This window comes from Vigna unguiculata, chromosome 2, assembly GCF_037176805.1.
Source record: "Vigna unguiculata cultivar grain cowpea cultivar isolate G323 ecotype 2 chromosome 2, ASM3717680v1, whole genome shotgun sequence".
NCBI classification, from domain to species: Eukaryota; Viridiplantae; Streptophyta; class Magnoliopsida; order Fabales; family Fabaceae; genus Vigna; species Vigna unguiculata.
In genome coordinates this window covers 8,346,173-8,372,536 of record NC_140793.1, presented here as the reverse complement: position 1 = coordinate 8,372,536, position 26,364 = coordinate 8,346,173, and the positions used below count along the sequence as shown (strand labels likewise).

At 38.5% G+C, this 26,364-nt stretch overlaps 1 long non-coding RNA gene across 4 annotated transcripts; it reads left to right on the top strand.

The window, feature by feature from the left end:
* Positions 1–26,364, top strand: LOC114173732 (uncharacterized). 4 transcript variants are annotated; one of them, XR_014992960.1, is made up of 5 exons: positions 1–273; positions 751–823; positions 1,179–1,293; positions 1,904–2,021; positions 24,534–26,364. It is a non-coding gene; the product is annotated as an uncharacterized LOC114173732 (long non-coding RNA). The 4 variants fall into 4 exon arrangements; XR_003602552.2 differs by lacking the exons at positions 1,904–2,021; positions 24,534–26,364 and adding an exon at positions 8,100–21,552 and having other exon boundaries at positions 33–273; XR_003602551.2 differs by lacking the exon at positions 24,534–26,364 and having other exon boundaries at positions 34–273; positions 1,904–7,154.

Below are 26,364 nucleotides of genomic sequence, written 5' to 3'. Positions count from 1 at the left end.
ATAATAAAGATGATATTAATCTTGATGTTGTAAAAAATTAAAGCATAGTAAAGATGATCTTGATCTTTCTAGTGCAATGTGCGTGGCACACTATTTTGTTAGCAGTGGCGGAGCAATAGCTGTTAAATGATTGACAAAAACAATTGATTTTTGGTTTTGTGTAGTGCTTGGACTTTATATTACAAATGTTTCTATACCTTTTTCGCCCCGGATTTCAACAAAACCAAAGCACCCCATCAGAGGATCCGTGACTATTGAATCGAGTTTTCAACGGTTTGTGTTTGAATCTTTGATATAAACCTATATTATCAGGTTTTATGTAGTTTTTCAACTATCCCTTCCTATATTATCAGTATTGAATAGGTTTTCCTATACCTTGCCATTATGGATATTTGATGTTTTCAATGGAGAGGAAGCGTCTCATGCATTTCTAAGAACGTTATCTCTGATCTTTTTTTGTTTTTTTTCCTTTCACTTCTCTTTCCATCTCCGGTGAGGAATCTGGTCAAGCTCTCTCTCTGTTATAGCAACATCTTGTCTAAACCTGTTTTTGATTTTCACTCATGGAGCAGATGTGTCATCACTGACAAACTTTCAAGTTAAAAGTGTAATTTGTTCTCAAAGGTCTGGTTTTACGTGTGAGGGAGGTCCTCTTTTACCTGATTTAGTGTAATTGGTAGAAGTAATGAAACCCACTTCCATTGTTCAGTTTTATAATGTTATTTGAAGTTGTGATTGAATTGTTGACAGGTTGCAGATTTCGGTCTTGCTTAGTTTTCTCATGATGTTAATACTCATGTACACGAGTGACGGGGACTTTTTGGTAGGGACACACTTCTTCTTTTTATCTTTTTACGAACCTTTGTTGCATCATTAATATATAACCTGATTTTAATGAATGAATTAACTTATTATGCTATTCTTTAATGACACGAGACATGGTAAAGAGAGTACACCACACAGCTCAAAAATCTCAAACTAACTTATTTTTCGTCTCTGTGTGCCATGTCATGTGTGATTGTTGTCAGTTTTCATCGGTCTCATTGTTGTCAAGTGTCAACAACAGTTTATAAGAAAAACCAAGAACCATAATCTGGAACAAATATTTTGTTGTTTGGCGCTACGTTTCAATCTCATGAGTCGTGCTTCAATAATTACTTACATGTATATGGCTCCAGGATATGCATCTAGTGGAAAACTCAGACAATTCAGATGTTTTCTCCTATGGAATCATGCTTCTTTAGTTATAACTCGACGGCGCCCAGTAGATAAAACTCAAACATTAAAGACTGGGTAAGTATTATGGCTTTCATCGATTCTGAGCCCAATTATTACTTTTAACTAAGAAATTAACTGTGTATACATTTATGAATTCATATGAATTGTGGGCTGCTTCTTCCTCCAGCTCACCTCTCTTTTTTCTTCCTTCACCTCCATAGTCTCAATGAAACTACAATAATACCTCTTTTCCACTATGCCTAGCCCGCTGGACCTCCTTCGGTATCTGTGTAAAACTTAACTTATATCTCCTCCGCCGAGCTAAGCGCTTGTTTTTCGCTAAGCCGTTTACAAATACGTTTTCTTTTGCTGTATATATGCCATTCTCCCTGGCTTTAGTAGCCACTTGTATTACCTTCATACAATCAATATATTTCTCTTCCCTTTTTCTTTCATCCGTCACGATTGCTTTTTCTCTCTTTCTGTTTCTTTAAAGTCTTTCGCAAACCAAAACGTTTCTTTGCTTTCTTTGATGCTTGAGTAAGAATTGTGATATGGTATCGGCGGCAATCTTTGACTGATCACTCTGCTGCAACTGCTCTGATCTCTCTTGTTTTCTACATCTTTGTTCCTTTCTTTCTTTTCTACCTTTTTTTTCCTCATTTTCTGGCCTTTACCATGACAGAAGAAAGCACGGCCAAAGAATATCTTTACCTTCACCCAAAAGAAATGTTAGGTTTACAGAGAAGGAGGTTTCACTGGGGAGATACAACACCAATAAGACCTGAGTCCAATCACATAAGGTATTGACATCACTCTCAACCCAAAACCTTAAGGCAATGAATTTATGGGTCTTTATCCTTATATAGTGCTCTACTTTCTCATTTCTAGCCAATGTGGGACTTATCCTCACACTTGGATTCTCTTAATTGTGAGAATAGAAGTCCCACATCAATGGGAACTTTACTTTGGGGCTTACTTTTAATGTTATAAAAGGAGCCCAGTGTTTCCTTAGGAAATCATCCCAAAGTCTCTCCCTTACTATTCCTTTTGTTTTATTTTCTTGAGAGAAGAATTAAGAGAGAATGTTAGTTTCTCCTTACAGTTCTCCTTGTATTAGTTTTTCCTATTTCCAAGAGAGGGGGGTGTCATTGTTTTCTCCTTGGGATTAGAGAGAATGGTATGCAATTTTTCCTTTCCTTGAATAAATTATATTTGTTGCCTATTATCTGTTTTTGTGTTCCTTTATTTTTATCTTTTATTTTAGTTGAGTACTTGTGCTAGTACTCTGATACCCAACAGTGGTATCAGAGCTGTTGGTTCGTGTGATTATATTCCACTGCTATTGTCATTAGAATAGTGTTGTGATAGTCGATAAAGTGTGGTAGTGTGAAAGTGCATGTCTAGGAAAATTCTGGCTAGGAAAGAATTGGTACTTAAGTGTGTCTATTAGTGACCCATCTCTCTTTCCTGGAAATTACTTGGTGCACTGGTTCACAATCTGCCTGCATTGTTCCAGTAGACAGTACTGTTCATAGTGAGAAGTGCATAAGTCGGTTTTAAAGCCATGACAACAAGATACGAGATAGAGAAGTTTAATGCGAAAAATTTCTCATTGTGGAACCTGAAGATGAAGGCAATTTTGAGAAAGGACAATTGTCTAGCGACAATTGAAGAAAAATCTATGGGCATTACAGATCAAAAGTGGAAGGAAAATGATAATAATGCTATAGCAAATTTGCACTTAGCATTGGCAGATACGGTTTTATCCAGCATTGCGGAGAAGACTACAACAAAGGAGATTTGGGATACTCTCACAAGCTTGTACGATGTTAAGTCACTTCACACAAGAATATTCTTGAAGAGAAAACTCTATACTCTTCGAATGAGTGAGTCTACATCGGTGACAAACCACATCAAAAATCTAAATACATTGTTTGCCCAACTTTTAGCAACAGATTTCAACATAATTGAAAATGAACGTGCGAAGCTTCTACTATAGAGTTTACTTTATTCGTATGATCAGCTCGTCATCAACATTACAAATTACAACGTTGTTGACCTCCTACACTTTGAGGATGTTGCCGGAGTTGTTCTTGAAGAAGACTCCAAGCGAAAGAACAAAGAGGATATGGTGGAAAATGCAAAGCAAGCAGAGGCTTTGACAATGACGAGAGAAAGATAAAAAAAACATGGATCTAGTGGGAGTCGATCTCATGATAGATGTCAAAGTAAGAAGCATCTCAAATGCTACCATTGCGGCAAAAGAGGGCATGTGAAGAAAGATTGTTGGCATTTGAAGAATGGAGGAAAGAACTCTGAGGCATCAACCTCACAAGGTTGTACGGCAAGTACCTCGGAGGACGAAGATATTTTGTGAAGAAGAGGAGAGATCTGGTAAGTCATGAAAGCTTAGAAGATCATGGTAGATGTGTATGTGCTTTTGGGAGATACGTTGCAGGATGCTAATGCAATGATTGCATCGACGAGTCAAGAATAAGCAATGTTGACGTGACATCGTAAACTTGGGTATAAGTCAGAGCGAAGTTTGCAAATCCAAACAGAACGTAATCTCTTACTCGGGCTCAAGAAGGTTGTTTTACCTTTACGCGAGCATTGTGTGGTAAGTCAACAAACATAGTCATAGATCGCAGATTGCTAGTTTGACTACCAAGAAAAAGGAAAACACAAGAAGACTTGGTTTATTCTGATGTAAGGGAATTACCGAAGTTATCACTAGGAGAATCAAAGTTTACTCTAGGAGATTGTGGGTGTACTACGTCAATAGGAAGTCAAATGTGTTATTACCAGTTCAAGGAATTCAAAGCACGAGTAGAGCTTGAAACTAGGGAAAATTAAGTGCTTGGGCTATGCTAACAATGTAAAGGGTACCACCTGTAGGTCCCACTACCCACAAGGTTATTTTTAAGCAGAAATGAAATGATGCTCCAACCAGAAGGCATTAAAGAGCAAGAAAACTTGGTTTGCATGGTTGAACAAATCTTAGTACAGTTTAAAGAGAGTGCTCAGGAGTTCGTACAAGAAGACTCCAAACAAAGTTCAAATCCAGGAATTGAAGGCACAATTGGCTAGGAAGTATGAGAAGAAGGACTTGGAACCAATAAACAAGGATTTCAAGGATGCAAATTCACTGAGACAAAAAAGATAGGAAGGTTTGGCTTTCTCAAAAGAAATACTTACTGATAATCTTGCAGCGCTTCAACATGCAAGATTGCAAGCCAATTTCTACCCTATTTTCTATTAGTTGTTGCTCATGTATGAGTCTTAACAATGAAGCAAAAAGGATGGAGAAGTCCTGAGTACCGAGTGCACACGTGCATCCTTGGTGGACAACCTTATGAATGCTATGATGTGTACAAGACCAAACATTGCACAAGCAGTGGGAGTGGTTAATAGGTTCATAGCAGGTTTGGTGGAGAATAATGAAGTATTTACAAGACGTCCTTGGAAGGAACCTCAAGTGTTGCATTGCGTTTCGGAGGATCAGAATTATGTGTCAATGAAGTCTATGTGGATTCGATCCTACTGAAGTCTATCAGAAGAACAAGCAACATGAAGGCGGAGAATAAAGCATGGTGTGAAGATTTGATTAATTTCATCAAAATCTTCAAGTGGGAGATTGTGATAATAGAAGTCCTACATCAATAGGAACTTACTTTGGGTCTTACTTTTAATGTTATAAAAGGAGCCCAATGTTTCCTTAAGAAATTATCCCAAAGTCTCTCCCTTTCTATTCCTTTTGCTTATTTTCTTGAGAGAAGAATTAAGAGAGAATATTAGTTTCTCCTCTAAGAGAGAATGTTAGTTTCTCCTTTAAGGTTCTCTTTGTATTAGTTTTTCCTATTTCCAAGAGAAGGGAGTTGTCATTGTTTTCTCCTTGGGATTACAGAGAATGGTATGCAATTTTCCCTTTCCTTGAATAAATTATATTTGTTGTCTATTATCTGTTTTTGTGTTCCTTTATTTTCATCTTTTATTTTAGTTGTGAGTACTTGTGCTAGTACTCTGATACCTAACATGAAAACCCGGGTGCAACGCTTGTTTCCCCAGTTCTTGATGCCACCAATAATCAACCGTGGATTCATTATGTTTCTCCTCCTACTATCCGTCAAAGCATAATCTGGATGGATAATGCCAACAATATCTGGAATAATTTACAGAACCGATACTCACAAGGCGATCTTCTTCGCATTTCTGAACATCAGATGGACGTTGCTTCTTTATGCCATGGTGAACACACTATTTTTGAGTATTTTTACAAAACTCAAGGTGATATGGGATGAGGTCAACAATTTCAGACTAGAACCTGTGTGCATGAGCAAGCCAAAATGTGTCTGTCAAGTCTCTACCAGTCTTGATCAAAGAAAGCATGAAAACCGGGTTATGCAATTTCTCCATGGTATAAATAATCAATATAATAAGGGTGTTGGGTTTTTTAATAAACTTAAATATATTAGCAGTGGTGAGTAACTAGCCATTGTAAGAAACTAGCCATTGTAGGTAGTAAATGTACTAGCCGTTAATGTTTATGTAGTTAATGAGTTAGCCGTTTATAGCCGTTTTGAGCACAACGGTCAGAAATTTTTTAGCATGTATTGTTGATGGCATGAATAGCACATAACATAAGAGTTGAATAAAGTTTTTTTCACAAGTGATGTTTATTGTCTACAAAGTGGTATCAAGAGCCAGTTAGCTTGAGTATATGAGGGAAAAAGAGCTAGAGAGCTTGAGTGTTTGAAAAAAAGAGAGAGCTAGAGAGCTCAAGTGTTTTAGTGTTTGAAAAAAAGAGAGTGAAATGGTTAGTTGACAAAGGCTGTCAACTATGAAAATTAGGGTCTAAAAATGAAGGCTCTTCTTGGCTCCCAAGAAAATTGGGAGGTGGTTGAAGATGGTTTCGATGAACCATCCAACACTATAGGTTGGTCAAATGCCTAGTTGAAAGTGCTGAAAGACGCATGTGTGAAGGACAAGACAACTTTGTACATCTTGTACCAAGTTGTGGACGAGTCCGGCTTTGAGAAGATTGCAAGTGCCAAATCTTCAAAAGAAGCATGGGACATATTGGATAAGGCGTATAAGAGAGATGATCGAGTGAAGTAGGTGCGACTTCAAACACTTAGAGGCGAATTGGAGAGCATGAAGATGAAAGAGACAAAAGGTGTAGCTGAGTACATATCTCGGGTTGAAACTGTGGCAAATCAACTTAGTAGAAACATAGAGACATTGTCCGCTAGCCGAATTGTTGAAAAGATTTTGAGGTCTCTGACAGATGACTTTGAGAACGTGGTGTGTGCCATTGAAGAGTCCAAAGACTTGTCAATGCTCACGGTAGAAGAGCTTGTCGGATCTCTCGAGGCACACGAGAAAAGAAAGAAGAAGAAGGCAGAGTCCCTTGAACATGCACTCCAAAAATGGTCACAATTAAGAAGAATGCTTTTTATACTCAGAACACTCAAAGTAGAGGAAGAGGTCAGGGAAGTAGAGGAAACAGTCGCGGTGGCCGAGGTCGAGGCAGACAGGAAGTAGAGAGAGAATATATCAGCAACCAAAATTGGCGCGAAGAGGATGCGGTTCATGGAGAGGAGGTCGGTTGAGCAACTCAAATGTTGAGTGCTACAAATGTGGCAAGTATGGTCACTATGCAAAGGATTGTAACTCGGATATGTGTTACAATTGTGGTAAGGTTGGACATTTTGCAAAATAGTGCTGATCTGAAAATAAGAAGGAAGTGACAACCAATTTTCTCATAGAAGATGTTGAAGAGAAAGAGGGGTTGTTGATGATGTCAAGAGTCGAGGATATGCAATTAAACAACTCGACAGGACAACAAAGCAGTTTAACTAACTCGGTGTGGTACCTTGACACGGGTTCAAGTAACCACATGTGCGGAGACGAGCACTTCTTCAAAGACTTAACTAAAGTAGAAGTTGGAGATGTGTCTTTTGGAGATGATTCAAAGGTTACGGTAAAAGGTCGATGAACGATCTGGTACTTGTAGAAGGATGGTTGAGTTGGGGAAATTCGAGATGTGTACTATGTACCTGATCTCAAAAGTAACATTTTGAGCATGGGACAGTTAATGGAAAATGGTTACCCAGTTTTAATGAAAGATTAAGTACTAGACTTGAAGGACAAAATTGGACATTTGATTGCCCGTGTAGAGATGAAGAAAAATTGGATGTATAAGTTGGGCTTAAAGATCATACAAGAGAAGTGTTTGAAACTTGATGTCCAGGATGAGACAATGATGTGGCACTTTCGGTTTGGTCACTTACATTTTGATGGATTGATGGAACTGGTGAAGAAAGGTATGGTGCATGGACTGCCAAGCTTGGAATTCAAAAGTAAATTGTGTGAAGAATGTGTACTTAGCAAACAGTCGAGAACTTCGTTTCTGAGAAATTCCAAGTACAAAGCAAAGGAACAACTCGACCTAATTCATACCGATGTGTGTGGAGCAATTATTCCTGAATCTTTCAATGGTAAGAGATACTTTATTTATTTTGTAGATGATTTTTCATGAAAGACATGGGCATACTTCTTGAAATAAAAGTTTGAGGTGTTCAAGGTGTTCAAGAAGTTTAGAGTGATGGTGGAGAAGGAGACGGGCAAATACATTAAGGTTGTTCCATCTGATAGGGGAGGCGAGTTAACATAAACAGAGTTCATGAAGTACTATGAGGAGCACGACATAAGAAGATTTTTTTACAACCTCATACTCACCACAATTGTTATACCACTGGCTATAGAAAAGTTTGAAACCACTAACAATGAAAATGAACCCTGACGGCCCAAAATACGAACCGTGCAAGAATTGTATGAGTCTACTGAACAGGTACATGTTGTTTGTCTTTTGGCAGGTTTTGAGAACATAACCTTTGAGGATGCGGTGCAAGATAAGAAGTGGAGACTTGCAATGGATTAGAAGATTGATGCAATTTAGCGCAATAACATGTGGGAGTTGTCCAATCTCCTAAAAGGAGCTCAACCCATTGGTGTAAAATGAGTATACAAGAAGAAGATGAATGTTCAAGGGTAAATAGAGTGATACAAAGCCCGACTTGTTGCTAAGGGCTATAAACAAAATGAGGGAATTGACTATGTTGAAGTGTTTGCGCCAGTCTCTAGAATGGAGACAGTTCAGCTACTAATTTTAATGGTAACTCAACACAAATGGTAGATCTATCAGATGGACGTGAAGTCAATGTTCTTGAATGGAGTCTGTAACATCCCGTCAGGATATTACGAATTTAATAAAATAGAATAAAGTAATTAATTACATTACATTTAATAATACCCCATTTCCCAAAAACACGGGAAATTTAAAACTTTATTGATTCACTAAAACGTCCATAAATACAAAACTGCAAGTATAACCAAAATGTTACATGAGCCTTTACATCCCATTTCAAATAAAATAAAGAAAATATAAATTTAAGGATCCCATGATAAACCCCCCTTCGCATCTAAGCCTCACCAGCTCCACCTGCATCATCACCTGCTCACGTGTACCGCGTACACGATCATCGCCAAACACAAGCAGATAGGGTGAACTAAAAGATAAAACAACATATAAATATACCAAACACACATATACATGTATAATCGATAAAAATAATGCATCAATAACACAAAACTCTTCCCTTATACCGCATGACCACAACCAAATATAATATCCTTTCATTTCCCACATAACTTACTCCATTTCTATCACATGGCCACTACTATGTATACTGATGCACCTCCTGGAAGACTCGTTACCTTCCTTCCACATGGCCACAACCATGTATATTAATGTTCATCAAGGAGACTCGTTCCAGTTCTTCCACATGGCCACAACTATGTTAGCAGTGTTCTACATCTTCTATTAAGTATCTCAAGGCGCCCTGCTGCTACACCTATCGGCCACAACCGATAGAGAACGTGCGAAAACCATGCTACGGATCACACATCGTAACACTAGGTGGAGTTCCCAGATACGAACATAGTTCGTAACGTCCCAGGACTACCAAACTCGTCAGCGAAACACTGAGGAGGGCAATCCATCTGGACCCATCCTTACTAGTCACAACCAGCACACTCACACCGGCAACACTCACCAACCCGAGCCACAACTCAAAGGTTCCTCGTGTTCATCCGCTATCCCGTGCCACAACTTAAGGGAAGTCATTCCGGGCCACAACCCATAGAATGCCACATGCTTATCCCCTATTCTGGGCTACAACCCAAGGATACGTTCCGGGCCATAACCCATGGAACACCAGCAAGCCCACCATTAAGATACCCTAGAAGCATGATAGTTCACACATTCCCAAGTCCACCACCAATCAGTTTAATATCACATATTCATATGCATTTAAACACATAATCCTACCATCCTTTGTTAATGTTCAAGCCTTTGCCTAAGCAGTCCAGTCCATCTCGCTTAAGCTAGATTACCTCGCCTAAGCGAGCACCACACACATAACCATCCTCGAACTCTCGCTTAGGTGAGTTACACTCGCCTGGACGAGATTACATTTCGCCCAAGAATCAAGCCTCTCGCCTGGGCTGCGAGTTAAGCTACCATCAAAACATTCTTCGCGTTCTCGCTTAGGCGAGAGACTCTCGCCTGAGCGAGATACTCTTTCGCTCAAAACAATGGGATTTCCCACCTGAGCGGAATGCCCAAGCCAAATCGCCCAACCCTCTCGAGTTCTCGCTTAGGCGAGACTCACTCGCCTAAGCGAGATGACCTTTCGTCCAAACCAAACATCCTCCGCCTGAGCGATAGCCTCGAGCAGACAAAAGGGTACGAGTCCCTATATATCTCGCCTAGGCGAGCCTTGCTCGCCAAAGCGAGAATTGCAGGTTCTGGCACTGATTCACGCACACAAACAATGCACCAGAGACTCAACACACAAACCAAAACATACCAATTCATTCAGTACAACTTCATTAGACATATGAGCATATTTAGACACGAAAATATGCCCCAACCACCCATCCTTGCATAACCACAGAATATACAGAACACAACCCCAATATATACATACATTTAGGTCAAATTCTAATGAAACAGTACCCAAAACCCTCAACCCCAAATTCCCTCATGTGCTTAGCTTCATCAAAATCAATAAAGACAATGCAACTAAGATAGAATTTCGGGTTCAGCTCCCCTAACCTAGAATTTTCCCTTGCTTAGAAAAATGCAAAATGTTGGAAATCCCTCCTTGATCACTAGGCAGTCTAACACCCTCCCTTCACTATACTCTCAATTGCCAAAACCCTCTCAATTTTCGCACCCTTACAAAGTCCTCAGAAAACAGCTTCTCCAAACCCCTCCTCTCTCTCAAAAATTGCCTTTTAAAGGTGCCTTAAAGGGATTTAATGCTTAAAACGAAAATTTAGTTTTAATAGTAAGTTTTATTGTTATTTATGGCCTTTAGTATTTGTTTTTCAGCCTTCCTAGTTGCCCCATTCTGCTAGGGTTCACTCCACCTTTTCCTATTCATGCCATACCAATCAGGCCAATTCATGTTTCATGCTAACTCACCCAATTCAAGTATGGTATCATACGAAACATGCTCCATCATATTATTAAAACAATAATAATTAAATAACACACAATTGGCATACATAGGACTCGAACCCAAGTCCTCTCACACAAACCAAGTACTCTCAGCCACATGAGCTAACACTTTTCCACGTCATACCTATCAAAATTTAATGCCAGAAATACACTACTTACCCGCATTAATTAATTAATTATGTATTTAATTAATTAAATTCCGTGGATCTTACATTCCCTCCACCTTGAAATTTTTCGTGCTCGAAAAAGAGAACTTACCAACAAAAAGGTGAGGATACGACTTCCTCATGAGGTCTTCCATCTCCCAAGTCATCTCTTGGGTTGCCCCGTCCCAGAGGACCTTCACAGTCCAAATCTCCTTCCCTCTAAGCTGTTTGACTTGAGAATCCAAAATCCTCACCGATCCAACCCCCATAGTCAGATCTTCGCACACCTGAACATCGTCCTGTTCCAGTACATGAGTAGGGTCTGTCACGTACTTCCTCAGTTGTGATAGATGGAAGACGTTGTGCAAATTTTCCAGATGAGGTGTCAAGGCAATCTCATAAGCTGCTGGTCCGATCCTCCTCGTAATTTGGTATGGCCCGATGATCTAGGAGTCAGCTGCCTCGACCTGAGAGCTCTCCCAATACATTCTGTCGGGGTAACCCGGAGGAATACATGATGTGAACCTCGGGTCTCTGTCCGACACAATATTCACAGGCATTCCATGTAGTCTGACCACTTCTCGGACATATAGATCTGCCAACTTGTCCATAGACATCTTCTGATTAATCGGCAGGAAGTGCGCACACTTCTTAAGTCTGTCTACAATAACCCAGATCGAGTCATGTCCTCTCACAGACCGTGGCAAGTGCGTGACAAAATCCATGGAAATGTTGTCCCATTTCCACTAGGGAATGTCAAGAGGCTCCAACGTGCCACCCGGCCTCTGGTGCTCAATCTTCGCCTTCTGGCATACTAAACAAGAAGCGACATAGTCGGTCACATCAGTCTTCATACCCATCCACCAGAAGGTGGCTTTCAAGTCCTTATACATCTTAGTCATACCTGGATGTATGCTAAGACGACTCTTATGCCCTTCATCCAAGAGCATCTTCCTTAAGACCCGACTGCGAGGTACACACACTCTCTCTCTGAATCTCAGGATACCATATTTGCCCATCCTGAAGTCTTTTCTCTTCTCGGTGCCCAACTCACTCACTATCTGCTGTAGTTCTTGATCTTTACCATGTTCCTCCCTGACCTCATCTAAGAACTCATTAGTGATCTACAACATGATGCACCGTATATGATCAGCACCTGTGTATAGATTCAAGTTCATGTCTCGCAGTTTCTCTATAAGCTCCAACTCCTTCATCATCATAGCAGACATATGAACTCTCTTCTGACTCAAGGCGTCAGCAACTACATTGGCTTTACCTAGATGGTATAGAAGCTCAAAATCATAGTCTTTCAAGTACTTCATCCAACGCCTCTGTCTCATATTCAACTCTTTCTGATCAAATAAGTACTTCAAACTTTTATGATCACTGAACACTTGAAACTACTAACCATACAAGTAGTGCCTCCACGTCTTGAGAGCAAAAGCTACCGTAGCCAATTTTAAGTCATGTGTAGGGTAGTTCTTCTTCTGTACCTTCAACTGGCGAGATGCATAAGCAACATGTCGTTTCTCCTGCATCAACACACAACCCAAGCCCTGGTATGAAGCATCACAGTACACCTCAAACGTCTTGGTTGTGTCTGGGATAGCTAATATAGGTGTAGTGGTCAGTCTCCTCTTCATATCCTCAAAACAGACTTCACACTCGTCTGTCCAAGAGAAAGGTTGGTCCTTCCTGGTGAGTTGAGTCAATGGACTCACCATCTTGGAGAACCTTTCCATAAAGCGCCTGTAATAACCTGCTAGGCCCAAGAAACTCCTCACCTCAGTCATAGTCTGTGGCCTTTCTCACTTCACCACTCTTTCAATCTTCGCTGGGTCCACTGCGATTCCTTGGGCTGAGATTACATGGCCTAAGAACTGAACCTCATCAAGCCAAAACTCACTTCGATAACTTCCCATAAAGTTTATGCTCTCTAAGTACTTCCAATACCACTCGTAGATGATCCGCGTGTTCTTCTCTACTCTCAGAATATGATGAAGGATTATCTTGTTGCTTTTTAAGATTATTGAATATGGTGTGAGTTGATTAAGAAAGCTAAGTGAAATCCCCACTGGACATTAAGATAGCAAGCTATCTAGATGTGAAGGTTCCTTTCACAAAGCTCAAGAGAAGAAGATGATGGATTGATTCAAAACAAAAAGGAAATGGAAAACACATAAACCATAGAAAACCAAGAATAATTAAAGGAAGAAGAAAACATAAAATGGAAAGGAAAGAAATGGTAAAAAAATGTGAGAAGCACGCCACTACAAGGGTAGGCTAGAAGCCATGGCAACCTTGAAGATGAGTGGATGTGTGCCGCCACTTGCTATGCAAGATAAGGCTTAAAAGTATTCACTCCCTAGGGAGGAAACTCTCACAAATGGTTGAGACACAAGAGTGTTTTTACTTCAAAATGTTCAACCCTTTTACATGTCTAGGAGCACCCCTTATATAGAAGAGTTTAGGGGCCTCTAAGCAAATAAAAGATACCAAAGGATGTCTCTACAAAAACCTAACCCTAGCTTCTAGAAACTAGGTCAAATAAGGTTACAAAAATGAGAGACAAAATAGCTAACTATGGTGTGTGCAAGGCTAATTTCGTTCTAGCACAAAAGGAGACAAAGAATGTGTCTCATATGTCTCCAAAATGTGGCCAAAGTGTGCAAAAAAACAAAGGAGACCAAAGGTACATAGGTACACTTGTTTTATGCCTTTTACTTTATGCTTTATGCCTTTGCTTTACTCTCTCCTCCATATCATTTATGCTCCCCAATCACCATGCGCCACCTAGCATTGCTTTCTTACTCCTAATTAACCTACAAAGCAAATAAACATAGATTAGCATGTTGGCTTAAGTCAAGTCAACTATAGTCAACAAGTCAAACCTAGTCAAAGGTCAACAAGTCAACTAAAGTTGATTCAACTAAGTCAACTTAGGGAATGAAAAATAACAAACACAAATGAAAGGGATGAAGGATTAATGAACTTCCTTTCTAAACATGCTTAGTCTTCTTAAGCATGTGCCTTCATCCTTGGTTGGGGTCAATCCTTCATCAGAATATATCAATATGTCGGCAATGAATACAACGACAAACTGATCCAGATACGATCAAAATATCCTATTCATGTAGTCCATGAATATAACAGGTGCATTCGTCACCCCAAACGGCATCACCACATACTCATAGTGGCCATAGCGAGATCTGAATGCTGTCTTCTGCACATCCTCTGGCTTGAATAAGATCTGATGATATCCAGACCTCAAGTCAATCTTAGAGAACACAACTGCTCCCCTCAATTGATCCAGCAAGTCATCAATCCTTGGCAGCGAGTACTTATTCTTGATTGTTAACTTATTCAACTGCCGGTAGTCAACACACAACCTGGAACTGCCATCCTTCTTTTTCACAAGTAATACTGGTGCTCCCCATGGTGATGCACTCAGTCGGATAAACTTCTTCTCAAGCAGATCCGCAATCTGCTTCTTCAACTCTGCCAACTCAGCTGGTGTCATCCGATATGGTGCCATAGATACTGGGCCAGCCCCAGGGATGAGATCAATGGTGAAATCCACATCCCTGCTTGGTGGTAATTCTAGGATTTCATCAGGGAAGACATCTACGTATTCATCAACCACTGGAATCATACTAATCTTCTCTGTAGTACTCTTCTTCTACGTCTGAGCTACTAACATAAAACATGTAGCTCCCACTTCAATCTCCTTCTCTGCTTGGTTGGATGATATCAATTCCAGTCCTTCTGCAACTGGGAATACCACCTTGCGTTGCTCGCAATCGATTACCACGTGGTTGTTGGCCAACCAATCCATACCCAGAATCATGTCCAACCCTTCCATTGGTAAGCAGATAAGATTCACTTTGAACCTGCGGCCTGCCACCTCCATAGGGCATCCCACACAAACAGACATGGTGGATACCTCTCCAAACGCTGGTGTCGCAACTATTAACTCGTACGCCAGCTCTCGCATCACTAGACTGAGCCTCCTCACACATTCATTGGATACGAATGAATGAGTAACTCCTGAGTCACACAACACAACAATCTTGTGATCAAACAACAAACAAGTATTTTGTACTAAGTTACCTGACTGGGCTGCCTCGGTAGTCGTCAAGGCGAACACATGACCTAGGGCTCTAGGTCGATCCCCAACTGGTTTCTTCGTTGGTGCACCTCTAGCTGGTTTCTTATTCGGGCAGTGACGTGCGAAATGGCCTGTGTGGTCACAAACGTAGCACTTGCCAGTGCTATTATCACCACTAGAGTTGTCTGAGGGTTTTGGACAATCCCTCCTAAGATGCTCCCCACCATAATTGTAGCACTGTAGTTTCTTGACCGAACTTTGTGGCCTGTCATACGGCTTTTTCTGCTACCGGGAATCAGAGGTATTCTTCTGAGGTCGAGCCCCTCTGCTGGGCCCCATCTTTAACTGCTCAACAACTTTGGCCTGCTCCACCAAGACTGGGAACTCCCTGATTCTGAGAGGTACAATGAAACGGCGCAACTCGTGTTTCAGCCTGCCCTCATATTTTAGGCATATCCACTCCTCGGTGACAGTGTGCGACTAGAACCTGGCCAAATACTCACATTTGCCTGTGTATAGCCTGCACAGTCAGGTTCCCCTGTTGGAATGTGAGGAATTTCGCCTCTCTCTCGTGCTTGGCACTGTCTGGAAAATACTTCTCCAGAAATCTCACCCTGAAGGAAGTCCAGGTAACCTCCTCACCCCGGGTCTGCTTGAGCTGCTGCATGCCTGTCCACCAGTATTTTGCGTCAGCTATCAACAGGAATGAGACGAATGAGAGTTTCTAAGCATCTGTGCAATCGATCACTCGGCAGATTTTCTCACACTCTCTGAGCCAAGCATCGGCTTCATCCGGAGAGGATTTGCCCGCAAATTTTGAGGGCTTATGTCTCAAAAAGTCCTCAATCGACATCAGGCGTGTGGGTGCTACCACGGCTCTGGGTTGCGCTACAATGGGCTGCATCGCATCTACCATCCGATGTATCGCCTGAGCGATCTCATTAGCCCCAACATTATTCCTCCTCCGCCTATTTGACATAGCCTGAGCACGCCACATATAACTGTTCACAACAAACAGCTTTGGTTAAGACTTTATACCAAAAGTTAGATAACAAACAATGATCAAAATGATCTCACAAGCACACACGGTAAGCTCACTCCCCATAGACCCCAAAAAATCTTTTGAAAACCATTGCTCTGATACCAAATGTAACATCCCGTCATGATATTACGAATTTAATAAAATAAAATAAAGTAATTAATTACATTACATTTAATAATACCTCATTTTCCAAAAACACGGGAAATTTAAAACTTTATTAATTCACTAAAACGTCCATAAATACAAAACTGCAAGTATAACCAAAATGTTCCATGAGACTTTACATCCCATTTCAAATAAAATAAAGAAAATATAAATTTAAGGATCCCATGATAAACCCCTCTCTACAGCTAAGCCTCACCAGCTCCACCTGCATCATCACCTGCTCACGTGTACCGCGTACACGATCATCGCCAAACACAAGCAGATAGGGTGAGCTAAAAGATAAAACAACATATAAATATACCAAACACACATATACATGTATAATCGATAAAAATAATACATCAATAACACAAAACTCTTCCCTTATACCGCATGGCTACAACCAAATATAATATCCTTTCATTTCCCACAGAACTTACTCCATTTCTATCACATGGCCACTACCATGTATTCTGATGCACCTTGTGGAAGACTCGTTACCTTCCTTCTATATGGCCATAACCATGTATATTAATGTTCATCAGGGAGACTCGTTCCAGTTCTTCCACATGGCCACAACCATGTTAGCAGTGTTCTACATCTTCTATTAAGTACCTCAAGGCACCCTGCTATCACACCTATCGGCCATAACCGATAGAGCACGTGCGGAAACCATGCTACGGATCACACACCGTAACACCAGGTGGAGTTCCCAGATACGAACATAGTTCGTAATGTCCCAGGACTACCAAACTCGTCAGCGAAATACTGAGGAGGGCAATCCATCTGGACCCATCCGTACTGGCCACAACCAGCACACTCACACCGGCAACACTCGCTAACCCGAGCCACAACTCAAATGTTCCTCGTGTTCATCCGCTATCCCGAGCCATAACTCAAGGGAAGTCGTTCCGGGCCACAACCCATAGAATGCCACGTGCTTATCCCCTATCTTGGGCTACAACCCAAGGATACGTTCCGGGCCACAACCCATGGAACACCAGCAAGCCCACCATTAAGATACCCTAGAAGCATGATAGTTCACACATTCCCAAGTCCACCACCAATCAGTTTAATACCACATAATCATACGCATTTAAACACATAATCCTACCATCCTTTGTTAATGTTCAAGCCTTTGCCTAAGCACTCCAGTCCATCTCGTTTAAGCTAGATTACCTCGCCTAAGCGAGCACCACACACAGAACTAGCCTCGAACTCTCGCTTAGGCGAGTTACACTCGCCTGGACGAGATTACATTTCGCCCAAGACTCAAACCTCTTGCTTGGGCTGCGAGTTAAGCTACCATCAAAACATTCTTCGCGTTCTCGCTTAAGCGAGAGACTCTCGCCTGAGCGAGATACTCTTTCGCTCAAAACAATGGGATTTCCCACCTGAGCGGAATGCCCAAGCCAAATCGCCCAACCCTCTCGAGTTCTTGCTTAGGCGAGACTCACTCGCCTAAGTGAGATGACCTTTCGCCCAAACCAAACATCCTCCGCCTGAGCGATAGCCTCGAGCAGACAAAGGGTACGAGTCCCTGCATATCTCGCCGAGGCGAGCCTAGCTCGCCTGAGCGAGAATTGCAGGTTCTGGCACTAATTCACGCACACAAACAATGCACCAGAGACTCAACACACAAACCAAAACATACCAATTCATTCAGTACAACTTCATTAGACATATGAGCATATTTGGACACGAAAATATACCCCAACCACCCAACCTTGGAAAATCACAGAATATACAGAACACAACCCCAATATATACATACATTTAGGTCAAATTTCAATGAAACAGTACCCAAAACCCTCAACCCCAAATTCCTTCATATGCAGCACGAAATTCAGGGCATAGTTTCATTAAAATCAATCAAGACAATGCATCTATGATAGAATTTTGAGTTCAGCTCCCCTAACCTGAAATTTTCCCTTGCTTAGAAAAATGCAGAATGTTGGAAATCCCTCCTTGATCACTAGGCAGTCTAACACCCTCCCTTCACTATGCTCTCAATTGCCAAAGCCCTCCCAATTTTTGCACCCTTGCAAAGCCCTCAGAAAACAACTTCTCCAAACCCCTCCTCTCTCTCAAAAATTGCCTTTTAAAGGTGCCTTAAAGGGGTTTAATGCCTAAAACGAAAATTTTGTTTTAATGGTAAGTTTTATTGTTATTTAAGGCCTTTAGTATTTGTTTTTTAGCCTTCCTAGCTGCCCCATTCTGCTAGGGTTCTCTCCACCTTTTCCTATTTATGCCATACCATTTTTTAGCATAAAGAAATTTAAATTTTCGCCACCAAGGTTTGAACCCATGACCATGCGAAAGCCAATTTAATGCTAAACCATCAGGTTGCCAATTCATGTTTCATGCTAACTCACCCAATTCAAGCATGGTATCATACGAAACATGCTCCATCATATTATTAAAACAATAATAATTAAATAACATACAATTGGCATACATAGGACTCGAACCCAAGTCCTCTCACACAAACCAAGTACTCTCAACCACATGAGCTAGCACTTTTCCACGTCATACCCATCAAAATTTAATGCCATAAATACACTACTTACCCGCATTCATTAATTAATTAATTATTTAATTAATTAAGTTCTGTGGATCTTATAGAGTCCTGGAGGAAGAAGTTTATGTTGTTCAACCATTGGGATACATGAGAAGAGGATAAGAGAAGAAAGTACTAAGGTTGAAGAAAGCACTATATGGGTTGAAGTAAGCTCATCAAGCATGAAATTACCGCATTGACAAGTACTTTAGGAAGAAAGGATATGAGCAATGTCCATATGAACATGCTCAGTACGTAAAGAAAAGTAAAGGTAATGTAATGTTTGTTGCTATTTATGAATATGACCTTATATTCATAGGGAACAATACTGAGATGATTCAAGAATTCAAGGACATAATGACAAAGGAGTTTGAGATGACAGACATGGGATTGATGAAGTACTTCCTTGGCTTGGAAGTCAAACAGAGTGAGAAAGGCATTTTTGTGTCCCAAGAAAGGTATGCCGAGGAGATCTTGAACAAGTTCAAGATGACAAACTGTAACCCGGTTTCAACCCCAATGGAACTGGGTACAAAACTCTCGAAGTTTGATGGAGGAGACTAAGTTGATGCTAGCAAGTACCGAAGCTTGGTTGGAAGCCTTCGCTATCTGACGAGTACAAGGCCAGACTTACTATTAAGTGTTGGAATAGTAAGTCGGTATATGGTGGAGCCGAGCTACAGTCATTGGAAGGCTTTGAAGCGAATACTAAGGTATATTCGAGGAACGATATCACTCAGACTATACTATACTAAGTCGGGCAACTACCAACTAGTAGGGTACTCAGATAGTGATTGGTGCAAAGATGTAGACAAACGGAAAAACACATCCGGGTATGTATTTTTCATGGACCTATAATTTGTGAGCCTATAAATTGTATTGTCGATGGCATAGTATAGTGAGGTTTATTGTCTACAAAGGGTTAAATATGTTTTTGATCCCTTAACTTTCAGTGAAAATTTGAATTTAATCTTTGAAATTTTAGTCCAATTTAGTTTTTTAACTTTAGAAATGTTTGGATTTAGTTTTTTTAACCAAATTTTGTTAATTTTATTTGACGTTTCAAATACTTTTCTTGATAGCTTTTAAGTTATTTACTCTGTTTGACACATCTCTGTTTCAATATTAGTTAAGAAACTATCATGAAACGTGTTTGAAACGTCAAATGAACTTAACAAAATTTAGTTAAAAAAAAACTAAATTCACACATATTTAAGGTTGGGGGACTAAATTGAGCTAAAGTTTTGAGAATGGACTAATTCTAATTTTCACTTAAAGTTAAGGGACCAAAAACATATTTAACTTATATAATAATATAAAATCGATTGCATGTCCTCTTAATGAACCTTTTCCACATGTCAACAAAGTTTTTTCTCTAGTTGTACAACAAGAATGTTAGTTGTTAAGCAATCATATGCTCATGTCCAAATTTAATAATATCATTTGTTCCACTACCACTAGTTCCACCGCTTCCACCGTTTGCCAATTTCGTGGTAGGCCTGGTCATACATACTCTATCTTGCGCAACACTACTTGTCATGTTCCTTGTGGTCACCATGTGAGTTTGTAAAACCATATCGCTCAATCCTACGATAGGCGCCAAATGTTTTGGGTGTAGGGTCAAACATACCCTAAAACATTTTCTGATGCTTTCACTTCGATGTTATATCCTTTTCCTTTGGATAATTTGTTTGTCAACCAATCGGTAGGTACCTATTAAAGATACTTTGATGCTAAAGTTAGCTTGAGTTCAAACGGTTAAAGCTATTAATATTGTAATAAATACGTAGTAAATGTACAACCATACATTTGACTTGTATTTATAGTTTTCTTTATGGACTTTTGATTAAGGACGACCTAATTACGACCCACTTCCCTCTAAGCTTGTTTACGGATTTGTTTAGATTAATTATGTGTTAGTTGACTTTGGCGATGACCGACCAATTTTCTCTTTAGCGATTTGGTCGGTTATATTTGACAACTTTCGTCTATGTTGCCCGGTGTATCCATGAATTTTATCAATTTGAGTCTTCGAATGGTGGCAAAGAACTTGTTGATGCTAAAGTAAAAAATTGTCATCGTCAAGTTTTAGAGAAATATGGGTATGAAAAGTGTGAGGAAGAAAATTGGATGAGGAAAGACATGAATCAAAGTTGATTGTGGCAGAAGACGACGATGAAACAAATTATTCTATTATTATATTATAAAGGAGTACGTAAGAACCAGATCTCTCTCCATTATTTTCTCAGTTGAGATACATTTTGTAGTACATTCAAACTTTAACATACATCAAGTAAGGGTTTTCCTCAATTATAAGCATTGAAATTCATACATCTGATGGAAGCACCGGGAGCATGCCCTCTGAACCTTCCATCATTGACAATGGTTACTACATTTTGTCTACTGCCTTGAGGTGGTGGTAAGGAAACACCATCGTTGTCTTCAAAATCAGACTGCCAAGACACTTGGCTATGCTTACCACAATCAGGACACATGCTTGGCTTCCAAATCCCACTTTCATTCACTTGATTGAACATGTATAATAATGCTGAAACAGGATGTTGCTCAGGACCCTCCGATATTATATCAAATTTCCCATCACAAACTCCAACCTTTACCAAAACAGAAAATCCAACATTTGTTGTTTCAATTGATCTGTTAACAACCGTTGTTCCGTTGCCATTAACAAAATAGTGTGCCATAGTCACTTCCTTAGCATCCTCATGATAAGCGGTTTTCTTGCACTTCCAAATAAGAAGACCAGACCTGTTTGCACTGGCATACAAGTAAACCTTAGTGTCTGTAACATCACCGTATGGATGAACGGTTTTCTTCGTCTTCGTCCACGGGATGGAGCTACCATTAGATTTAAAGTCGATCATGTGAAGAAAACCAGTGTTGGTTTTATATATTTGCAGGTATAACATTTCCATACTGTTTGAACATATTATGCTGTCATGGATTAAGAATGTTAACAAGTCAACACTACCATCTCTGTAAACACATCTTGCTAACGCGAGATTGCACGTGGACCCTTCAACGGTGTATGAAACTTCTCTCTTTTCAGAAAATGATCCATCATTAAACGTGTGAGTGGTAGATGGGGTCATGTTGATGGTAGCATGTGTTCCCAGTTGAAAAAGACATGGAAATGGAAAACTCCCTCTATGACGGTGAAAACAAGCAACGTTGTTGTTTCCCATCTTTTTGTGCGTAAAATAAATGCACTACTAACAGTGGCAGATCTTGACACACAAACCCAAAATAATTCATTCAAAAATTGTATTATTAATATAATATAAACATGACTATAATTGTAATTATAAAAAATTCACATGCATATATAAAATATATAAGTATATAAATTATTGTCTTTACTTTATTAAGATATTTCACTAATAATTAAGTTCTTTAAGATATTTTATTAGTAATTAAAACAAAATTAAAAATAATTAAATGAGAATTAAAATTGTCTGTAAGAAATTTATCTTTCAATTAGTATATATATATATATATATATATATATATATATATATATATATATATATATATATATAATTCAATTACCAAATAAATAAAATTAATAAAATTATCTGAATTCATAAAAGTAAAATACATAAAAAGGCACTAATTCATTCTTTACTTAACAAAAATTCAAAAAATAACAAAATTTCAAAAATATAAAAAAGTTTTAAGAAAAGGAAAAATTTCTACAAAGTAAGATTCCAATAAAAAAATACAAAAAAAAAGAGAAAAACGTGCTTTGTAACACAACTTTAATAAAATAAAATGAAATTAAAAGGTGTTTTTAACAGAAAAAAAAAATGAAATTTGTTTTATATGAATTATGAGTTTGCATATAAGAAAATAAAATACATAGATTAAAGTAACGTCGTGCTCCTATAGGGCAATTTATTGATTTGAAAGTCTTGCTTTTAGTGTGACTTAACTAGCTTAGTGAAAAAAGTTTAGAGAAGACATACCTGGTGTGCTTGAAAACAAGACGAAAGTTGGCCGCCCCCAACCCCTTACAAGACGAAAACAATAGAAAGAAGCTCCTTCAATATCTTGGACAGATAGATTATATATCCTAGGGTTGGGGGCGACAAGACCCTTGAGAGTCTTTCGAAACCCCTCGTATATAAACTTCAAGAAAACAAAAGAAAGTAGTGCCTTATGTTCTTGAAGCTGTGTATGGAAAACAATGAGGCTTTGCGTTTCCTTTTATAGCCTAAGAGTACGCGCGTGCATTCCAAGTCCCCAAGAAGAGACTCGGGACTTCTCCCAGGACATGTTCTCATTAATTAGGGTTTACATATTTTTAATTCAAGATTTGCTTCTCATTATTCTTTTATTAAGAAGATTTGTTCTCGAATTTTCTTGATATTAATTATATTTCTTTTTACAGTAGAGATTCTTTGACTTGGTTTTCATATTGTCTGAAATGCTTACTGTGTGTCTTTAAATCTAAAGGGTAAGAAGAACACAAACATAATTTGCTAATAAAATGATTTTTTCATTGTTTGTACTTCCAATGAAAGATTTCTATTTCTTGTTCTCTTTTCTTTTTCATCATCTGATGGTTTTCATGAACTTTCCTTTCCTTTGGGGTTAGTTGAGTGAGGGAGTACTTCTTGTTAGTGTAGCCATGGTAAACCTTCGTATCATATTGCAATGGTCTTTCAAAAACCTTGTGATTAACTTTCATAGGAACCATTTCAAATATCAACTTTAACGCACATTCAATCTCCATTAAACATTCCATGCATGCGAAGAAAACAAGTTTCCGTGCAGGCATAGTCTTTCACTGTCCCAACATACTATGCTGCCATTGTGTTCTTGTGAGCATGGTTGGGATGTTTGCATGCAAAAACTATAAATACATATTTTCACTCTTAGTTTATTATAATGGAAAACGATTCTTTCCACCCACCATATTCAAATAACATAACACCAAACACCATACCCAAATATCTATTTTTTCTATATTATATACATAAAGCATAACAGATACATTTGCTTCTCTTTATGTTATATTCTTTGAATATAAAAGAAAAAAACAATTCTAGTATATTAAATGGTTTTCTACAACCTTTTTTTTCCTCTCGGTTTCTCATTTTTTTCTTTGCATCATAAGTTTAACCACAACATTGAAGAAAGCAAGGTTAGTCCTATACGGGTCAAATTGCTTCTATATAAAGTTCTCCACCACCCTCTTCTATCACTACTTTCTCATATGCATATAGTACACTATCATACACACCCCTCTACAAAATTACTAGTTCAGATTAAATTCTACTTTTATGTTGTAAACAAAGTCTATCAATTGTGATAGTAAACATTCATTTTGCATTCTTAAATTAATCAGAAACATGATGATTTCAAAATGGTGATAACAAGAATACTTCCTAACTTCCTAAAAAATATTGCATTTTCGTAAATCAAATGATTCAAATCACAAAGAAACGGCATTCACAAAAATGCTTATGATACATAAACATAATACCTAACTCAAGCTACGCCAAGACTACAACAATGCTTAGGAAACAACCTATTCACATATAATAAGGGCATCCAAAAATGGAGCAAGAACATACCCAAAAAAAACCCGATTGAAATTGGTTGCTTGGTGGTTTGAACGGTTTTTTTTTTTGTATTTTTGGGTCCCTTTAAAGTGAAAATTGTAAAAATGGCTCCGTTGAATTTTTTTTTTTGTAAAATAGGAACAAGTCGTTATGGCAAAGGACGACATCACAAGGAAAGTCATTCTCTGTTCTACTGGTTTTCTTTTTTTTTTTTGTTAAATCATTTCAGAGGTCCCCATTTTTGTAGCGACATCTCAAGTAAGTTCCCCCATTTTTATTTGACTCAATTGAGTCCCTATTTTTGAAAATTCATTGCAATCAATTCCTTTTCGTTAGTTGTACAATAATGGTGTTAATTATGTGTCACGTGTCGGTTTTTTTGATTTTTTTAATTTTTTTTAATTTATAATTTTTTTTATAGACAAATGTTAGAATTTATATTTAAAATTTTATATTTGAATTTATAAAAATTTTATTTTTAAAGCAACTCTAACATTTATTTATAAATAGATATATAAATATTTTTAAAAAATTAAATAAATATCAGTGCAAAATATACATTTAAATAAACTCAATTTTTTTTTAAAATATCGACTATAATAAAAATACAATTGTAAAATTTATATAAAAATTAAATTTGATGCAGGGATGAAATTGAGACAAAATAACAAATATAGATACTACATTGAGATTTTTCACATCCAATAGTGACACATGGCACTACCACTGCCACTACCACTGCCACATCACATTGTTTTTGCCACGTGGCACAATATCAGATTGACACGTGCCAATTTTAAATTCTTTTAAAAAAATTATAAAAAAAAATTAAAAAACAAATCATAAAAACCACATGCTAATACGTGGCACATAATTACATTGTTACTGTATAACTAACGAAAAGGAACTGATTGCAACGAATTTTCAAAAATAGGGACTCAATTGAGTCAAATAAAAATGGGGGGACCTACTTAAGATTTCGCTACAAAAATGGGGACCTCTAAAATGATTTAACCTTCTTTTTTTTCAAAAAACAAAATCGTCATAACAGATGATAGTTTGTGTGTATAAAAAATTGAAGTCGTCATGTACCTTAACGACTTTAGTTTTCGTTTTTTTTTTGCTCAAAAGTTGCAGTTTTGAAAAGTTGTAGTTCTTTTTGACACAACAAAAATAAATGTTGCAATGTTGCAGTTTTATTCAAGCGGCTGACCAATTTTCTCTTTTCGAGAACCAATACAACTTTTTCACAAACCCAATGAACATTTGATAGTATAAATGTTGACAAATGCATTTAAGTTGCCCGTTGTAGACCCACCTCATTGGAATTGAAGAGGAGAGAAGTATTTTATTTGCAATAAAAAGTCTGGAGTGAAGTCGTCATAGAGTCCAACAACTTCACTAAAACCGTCTTGAGAGAAGACGACTTCACATTTTAAAAAATAAAAAATAAAAACCGGAAAGAAATATGACGACTTCACCTATAATGTCGTTATGCATTTTACTGACTTGTCCCAGTTTTACAAATAAAAATTAAATGGACCCATTTTTACAATTTTGAAGTCAAATTGACCCAAAAATACAAAAAAACCGGTTTGAACCCTATTGGAGAATGCCCTTTTACACACCAATTAGACAACAAAGCAACACTCACAAGGAAAATGAAGGCGCCCAAATTTCAACACTGATCCTAGACCAACGCCCCTTTTAGGGTTCCTTGCAACAATTGTGTATGGGAGATTTCTTTGGTAATAGACTTCGTGGGTGGGAAGGAACGAAGAAAACAAATAATGGATGAAGATCGAAAACGAAAATGGCAGACTTAGTTTCGCCATTGAAGGAGAGTCACCGCCAAAATGAAATTGTTTCTTCCTCTCATGGGTGGAGGATTAGTGGTGGAAAGAAACAAACTAAACAGAGAGAATGAGTGAATTAGATTTGAAAAATTGAGATGAAAATGGTAAAAGAC